Below are 7,901 nucleotides of genomic sequence, written 5' to 3'. Positions count from 1 at the left end.
TTAAACCCACTGATAAGGTTGGGGGTATATCTATTCCAAGCTTGTGAAGACTGCCCCTAGTGAAATGGGTTGAGAACAATTTGTTCCAATGGCCATGAAGGAAGCCAAAGCAGGAGCTGTAAAGCACTTAGAGTTTGGTCAAACATCGAATATATCAAAGTTATCCACTGCATCCTGCACCATTGCCAATCATCTTGATTTTTGTCTTGCTACTAGACTTCAATGACTGGAAAAGAGAGAGTGAGGTTGACAACTTTATAGAACTCTGCCTCACTTAAATGCAATTCACACATAAGTCAAGGTATAACTCCATGATGTCATTGATCCTCTTCAAAAATGAAGGATGGGGGGTGGAGCCAAGATGGCCACACATAAACAGTGTCTTACTGGAGCTCTCTCACAAGTTCTATCAGGTACCTCTAAAAAAAGTGAATCTGAGCAGATTTGAGAGAGTTAGAAGCCACTAGTAGACTGAATGGGGCAAATTTCCAAGCCAGGAGAGTCCACCAGGTCGACAGGACAGATCTGTAGGCTGGGAGAGCTCCTGGCTCACCCAGACCACACCAAAGTGGAAGCAGCTTCGGAAACCAGCCAGCGATCCAGGCTCGGAGGAAGCTGTGTGCCCAAAACCAGCAGAGACCCCCAGGCCTCCCAACACAGGATGGGAGTCTATCAAAGCAATGGAAGGCGGCAGAGCAGTGCCTGTAGCCACGAGACATCTAATCTTGAGGCTTGCAGACCAAAGGTTTGAAACTGGCCTTCTTGAACTTTTGGGAGACATAATGTCCAGGTAAACGGCTCTCATCCCACCCTCCCTGAACCAGAGAGAATACTGCAGGAAAAACCCTGGAATAGAGGAGACAGAAGTGGGGCTTCAGTAGCCAAAGAGTGGGAATTCCTGAGTCCCAGAAGGGTGAAGTGAGCAAGGGTCAACACTATTAACCAAGATGTGCCTTTGCACAGGCAAGGGAAGTGGCAGACACCAGCACAGACAAAGGCTGAAACCACCCATGCTGAAGAGCAGCCCCATTGGAAGAGGAGACTTCCGGAAGCCAGACGACTCCTCCCCTACACCTCAGGAAATCGCAGGCCACAATACATAAAACCAGTAACTAGGCTCACAGTTCCCAGAACAAGAAACCCGGGACAGAGTTCCCTGAGCTCCAAGAGCAGAAATCCACTGTAAAGTCAGGAAAAAGCTAACCAACATGAAGAAGAACATGAAAAAAACAAGGACCATTGATTCTTTTTATGGAGACAGGGAAGATCAAAATACCAATTCGGAAGAGGACAGCATTGACTCTATACCCACATCTGATACCTCAAAAGGGAGTGTGAACTGGTCTCAAGCCCAAAAAGCATTCCTGTAAGAGCTAAAGGAGCATTTTAAAAACCAAATTAGGGAAGTAAAGGAAAAACTGGAAAAAAAAACCACTGATGAAATCACATCTTTAAAAAGTAAGATTGTTGAAATGGCTAAGGATATTCAGAATCTAAATAGAGAAAATGACATCCTGAAAGGTAAAATCAACCAATTGGAAAAGGAGACTCAAAAGCAAAACAAAGACAGCAATTCATTAAAAATTAGAATTGAGCAAGTGGAATCTAATGGCTCCGTGAGTCATCAAGAAGTAGTCAAACAAAATGTAAAGAATGAAAAAATAGAAGAAAATGTGAAATATATGATTGGAAAAACAACTGACCTGGAAAACAGATCCAGGAGAGACAATTTAAGAATTATTGCTCTACCAGAAAGCCACGATAAAAAAAAAGAGCCTGGACAGTATCTTCCAAGAAATTATCAAACATAACTGCCCAGAGGTCCTAGAACCAGAGGGGAAATTAGTCATTGAAAGAATCCACCGATCACCCCCCTGAAAGAGATCCCAAATTGAAAACTCCAAGAAATATTATAGCCAAATTTCAGAATTATCAAGTCAAGGAGAAAATATTGCAAGCAGCCAAAAACAAACAATTCAAATATCACAGAACTACACTCAGGAGCACGCACAATCTTTAAGCTTCTATATTAAATGACAGAAGAAATTGGAATATGATATTGTGAAGGGCAAAGGAGCTTGGACTACAACCATCAATCAACTACCCAGCAAAATTGAGCATAATTTTTCAGGCCAGGAGATGGACATCCAATGAAATAAGGGAATTCCAGACCTCCCTGATGAAAAGGCCATAATGCAATGGAAAATGTGATCTCCAAATACAAAACTTGAGAGACATGTAAAAAGGTAAACAGGGGGGGAAAACCCCCACAGACCTTTGATACTATAGGCAATTTGGGAAAGCAAGGAATAGTTTACCTATCAGATTAATGGGAAAGGGAAGAATTCATGGCCCAACAAAAGATAGAGAGCATTACAAAATGCAAAATGGATAATTTTGATTATGTTAAAGTGAAAAGTTTTTGTACAAACAAAGTCAATGCAACAAACATTAGGAGGGAAGCAGAAAATTGGGAGAAAATCTTTACAACCAATGTTTCTGATAAAGGCCTTATATCTAAAATATACAGGGAACTGAGCCAAATTTATAAGAATAAAAGCCATTCCCCAATTGAGAAATGGTCAAAGGATATGAACAGGCAGTTTTCAGAGGAAGAAATTAAAGATATCTATAGGCATATGAAAAAAGCTCTAAATCCCCATTGATTAGAGAAATGCAAAACAAAACAACTCTTAGGTACCACATCTCTCCTGTCAGATTGTCTAACATGACAATACAGGAAAATGATAAATGCTGGAGAGGATGTGGGAAAATTGGAACCCTGTTACGTTGCTGGTGGAGTTGTGAACTGATCCAGCCATTCTGGAGAGCAATTTGGAACTATGCCCAAAGGGCTATAAAAATGTGCATATCCTTTGACCCAGCAATACCACTCCTAGGGCTATATCCCAAAGAGATCTCTCAAGTGGGAAAGGGACCTATATGTACAAAAATATTTATAGCAGCTCTTTTTGTGGTAGCAAAGAATTGGAAATCAAGGGGATGCCCATCAATTGGGGAATGGCTAAACAAATTGTGGTATATGAATGTAATGGAATACTATTGTGCTATAAGAAATGGAAAAGATACGGACTTCATAATAATCTGGAAAGACCTATATGATATGATGCTGAGTGAGAGGAGCAGAACCAGGAGAACATTGTACACAACCACAGACATATTGATTTTGCAATGACTAACTTTGATATACTTGGCTCTCCTCAGCAGTACAAGGCTCAAAGACAGCTCCAAAGTACTCATGATGGAGAGAGCTGGCTACATCCAGAGAAAGAACTGCGGAGTCTGAGTGCAGACTAAGGCAAACTATTTGCTTTCTTTTTTTTCTTCTTTTTTGGTTTTGTTTCTTTTCTTTCACAATTCATTGCATTGGTCGCAATTCTTCTTTGCAACTTGACTATTGTGTAAATAAGTTTAATGCGAAGGTTTATGTAGAATCTATATCAGACTGCATTCCATTTTGGGGTGAGGGGAGGTAAGGGAAGAAAATTTGAAACTCAACAACATGTAGAACTAAGTGTTGTAAACTAAAAATAAAAAATCTAATTAAAAAAATGAAGGATGAGCAATGATAATTGACATTAAAAAAGATGACTGTGAAGGATTCAGAGAAGCATAGGAAAACATATGAAATGATACAGTATGAAGAAAGCAGAACCAAGAGAATAACACATACAGTTACTACAACAATGTAGATGTAAACAACAACAAGAAAAAGCAAATGCTGGCGAGATACAAAGTAGATAACACAAAATCCTCTGCTCTTAAGTCTTGTTAGGGGACTGAATGAATGAAATGAATTCTAGATATAATTCCCCTTAGAAACTGAAAAATTCCATACTATCAACTGTATTTAATCTTTTTATCCTCAAAATGAATGCTTTTTCTTCCAAATTAGCTACCACTTTAGTAGAAGCAAGGTAGCCTTTCTCATCCACCACAAGCCACATTTTGACTGTATCAGTCAGACCTCTCCAAATATTATAGGGATCTCAATGAGATTTTTCCCTCAAGTGCTTCTATATCCCACTCATAAAGTCTGAGATCACCAATTAATGTCTGGCTTAGCCAAAATGGCAAAGACTTTCTATCTCTGGCACTTGGTGTAATAGGATGAGGGTTTCTCCATTTTCCTACAACAGAGATTAGATTTCCTTGAAAGGGAACAAAGCTATTTCAGGATCTGAATTTTCCCTTTCTCTTTTGAGTCAGCTTCCTAATCACCTAAGGGCATAAAAAGTCCTACCCACTTGCAGTCTCCAACTTAGTGGGTGTTTATAGACCATGTGAGTCACTACCCCACCCTGCTGACCAGACATATCTCTATATGGAGATAAAAGGGGAACAAATCTATAGAAACTAAGTGTCATTGCTTGTTGCAAACATTTCTTATATTAAGACAAAAATAAATCCCCATTTGTTAACTATTCAATGGCTTTTGAGTGCCTTATTTCATGTTACAATTGAATCTCAACTAACAGGGTGCTGGCATCTGACTTGCCCCTGACACTAGATGTATCAGAAGTGGTTGATCTTTTTACTAGGTGACCTGGCTGTCAAAGGTGGCACAGTAGAAAGAACAGGGTAAGAGAATGTTAATTCACATGCTGCTAATGATATTGTTGTGACTGTTTATGTTGTCCTGATTCTACTTTGCTCTGCATCTATTCATGTCTTTTATGCTTCTCTGAAACCATGCTTCCTTTTGCTGTCACCTTAGATAAATCACTTTCCTTTTGAGGGCCTCTATTTCCTGACTAGACTTCTGAGGTGCTTTCTGGCATCATGATAAGATGCCAGCTTCCTGCATCCTCTCTTTGATTCTCATGATAACCCTGTGAGGTAAGTATGAAGTAGGTAGGCACTCTTATTATCTGCATTTTACAGATAAGGAAACGGAGGTTCAGAATTTGACTTTTATAGGGTCATCAAGCTATTAAGTGCCAGCGGCAAGATTTGAACCCAGTTCTCTCTGTCGCTGGGTCCAGTGTCCTATCCACTAAATCAGTCATCTCTGGATGATTAATAAAAGTAACAATTTCTAGATTCTTGTTTAATTTGCTGTGTTAATTGATACACATTACACATACTTCATTCACAAGTGAGGCCTCCCCTTCCCCCAAAGGTACTTTTGATTGTCCAAAGTTCCCGAAAAGCTCTAAAACAAAGTTCAGAAATATCTGAGTAACTCTCAAATGGAAAAGTAAGAGCTCCTTTTCTCATTTTTTGAGATAATTAAAATCCAAGGAGAGTAAAACTGGTTAAGTCTCCTTATTCATCAGCTTTGAGGAACTGAGCTAGCCCAAGATAAGGAAGGTATGTCAATTCCCCAGGCCATCTGCTACTGGTGTCTTTGTATGCCATGGGTCATAGAGTCACAGTCTGGCTACGTTGGGGATCCATGTCCTTTAACCGAAGATCGGACCTAGGAAGTGGACTCTAGTCACTCAGTCCTCTTCTATTGGTCATGATGCTCAATGGCTTCAGGACAACAAATTCAAAACAGCTGGCTCATTAAAAAATGATGTAGAACTCTTGCATAAAATATGTAAATGCAATATTGCTAAGTCTGCTTCCCAAAAGGCAAAATGAATCTATTTCCCTGCCCAAGTGTAGGAGGAACTGGCCACTAGAATGGAGCAGGAGGACATCCCGGGCATTCGTACAGAGCCTCCTCACCACCCACCCAGTGCATGTGATGATGTCTGCAAAGCATGTTGTGATGGCACACTGCTATGGAAATGTGAGTTATCATTAGCACGTGCCCACCTATTCTCACTCCAAGGACCAGAAAATAGGGGACTCATTCAGGGTAAAAACACCCACGTAGTACCTGTGATGAATTCTGCCAAGCAGAAGTTTATTGGCTCACGTTTATATGACATTTAAAGGTTGGCAAAGTGCTTGATATAGATTGATGGGATCCATAGATCTGGAGCGACAAGAAGCCTTGGAGCCCACTTAGCCCAACTGCCTCACTTTACAGATGAGGAAGCTGAGACCAAGGTCACACAGGAGCTAAGTGTCATGGGCCAGATTTGGACCTCTGACTCCAGAGACAATGCACATATGTGATCTTAATTGATCTTCTCAGCAACCCTGCAAAGTAGATACTACTATGATGCCGATTTTACAGTTGTGGAAAGTGAAACTTGAAGAGATTCAATGGTTTTGCCAGGGTTAACACTGCTAATAAGTATCAGAGGCAAGATTTCAATCTGATTCTTCTCAACTCATCGAATGACAGAATTTCAGAGCTGGAGATCTCTGAGGCTGCTGTGTCCAATCCACACCCTAAAGGAATTCCCAATATAATATATTCAACAGGTGGTCATCCAGTCTCCACTTGAGGACCTCCAAGGACCACCACCCCTGGAGGCAGCCCAGCCCATCTGAAGACAGCTTTAATTCTTTGAAGTTTTTCCTGCCATCAGGAGGCAATTAGTGGCACATCAAGCAATGGAACATTGGGTTTAGAATCAGGAAGACCTGAATTCAAATCCAGCCTCAGACACTTACTAGCTGTAGGACCCTGGGCAAGTCACTTCACCTTAGATTGCTACAGTTTCATCATCTGTGAAATGGGAATAATGATGCCTACCTCTCAGGGCTGTTGTGAGGATCAAACGATATAATGTTTGTAACAGCACTTAACACAGTGCCGGGTATACAGTAGGTGCAACATAAATGCCTATCCCCTTTCCCTTCTCTGACATCAAACCTAAATCCACCTTTATTCGACTTCCCTCCACTGCCTCTAGATCTGCCCTCTGAAGCCAAATGGAGTGAGTCTGATTCCTTTTCATTATAACAGCATTCAGGGACTTGAAGACAGCCACCACGCACTCACTCCTTCTTCCTCTCTCCCCCCGAGCCTGCTGTTCTCTGGGCTAAATGATCCCATTTCCTCATGTGACATGGACTCCATGCCCTTCACCGTGCTGACTGCCCTGCTCCGAACACTCTCTGCTTAATCACTGTCCTTCTTAAGCCATGGTGCCCAGCAGTATAATCTCCACTATCCACTGCTGCTTACAGGGGAGACTTGCTACATAATTGAACCATTCAGCCAGCACTTATTAAGCCCCTGCTGTGTGCAGGTGACACAAGCAGGGGGTGGAGAAAGAGGAAGCAACTTCTTTACAACTAAGGAAATACAAAGTAATATAAGGTAATTTCCAGAGGGAGACAGAGAGACAGAAAAAGATAGAGATAGAGATAGAGATGAAAGAGACAGAGAGACAGGGATAAGGCAGAAGAAGACAGACAGATAGATGGACAAAGATATAGACACAGAAAGATTGTGCTAACGGGGGGCTAGTGGAGAGGAGAATAAGAAAGGTCACCATATGAAGCGGCCCAAAAAGAACTTTGGAGGAAGCTATGGATCTTAAGAAACAAAGACAAGGAGAAAGGGCACTCAAGGCATAAGGAATAGCATGGGCAAAGACACAGGGGTGGGAGATAGAGCACCCTGGGAAGAACAGAAGGAAAGCAGTTTGGCTGGGCCATAGAGTGTAGAAAGAGAAGCACAAAGTATTAAGCCTGATGTGGGCACTCCCTCCATCTGTGTAGGTCTTAATCCCTTCATATCTTCTCATCCCTTCCTTGTCTCCCCAGTAGCTGGCACTGGCTCCCCCCAAAACTACCCTGTATTCATTTTGAATATATTCTGCACATACTTTTGTCTTCATATTGTCTCCTCCATTCAAAGGAACCTCCCTGAGGGCAGGGACTATTTGTGAAATCACTTTTGTCACTGTACCTCCAGCATTAAGCACAGTGTCTGGCACACAGAACAGTTGCCTCTATCCCACCAGTCAGAGGCCAGCTCCAGGACACCACTGGATATTGTCGACTCCAGTTCTTCCAGACTCTAAGGC

The sequence above is a fragment of the Trichosurus vulpecula genome, chromosome 9, assembly GCF_011100635.1.
Source record: "Trichosurus vulpecula isolate mTriVul1 chromosome 9, mTriVul1.pri, whole genome shotgun sequence".
Classification (NCBI taxonomy): Eukaryota; Metazoa; Chordata; class Mammalia; order Diprotodontia; family Phalangeridae; genus Trichosurus; species Trichosurus vulpecula.
Note: the sequence above shows the minus strand (reverse complement) of the source record.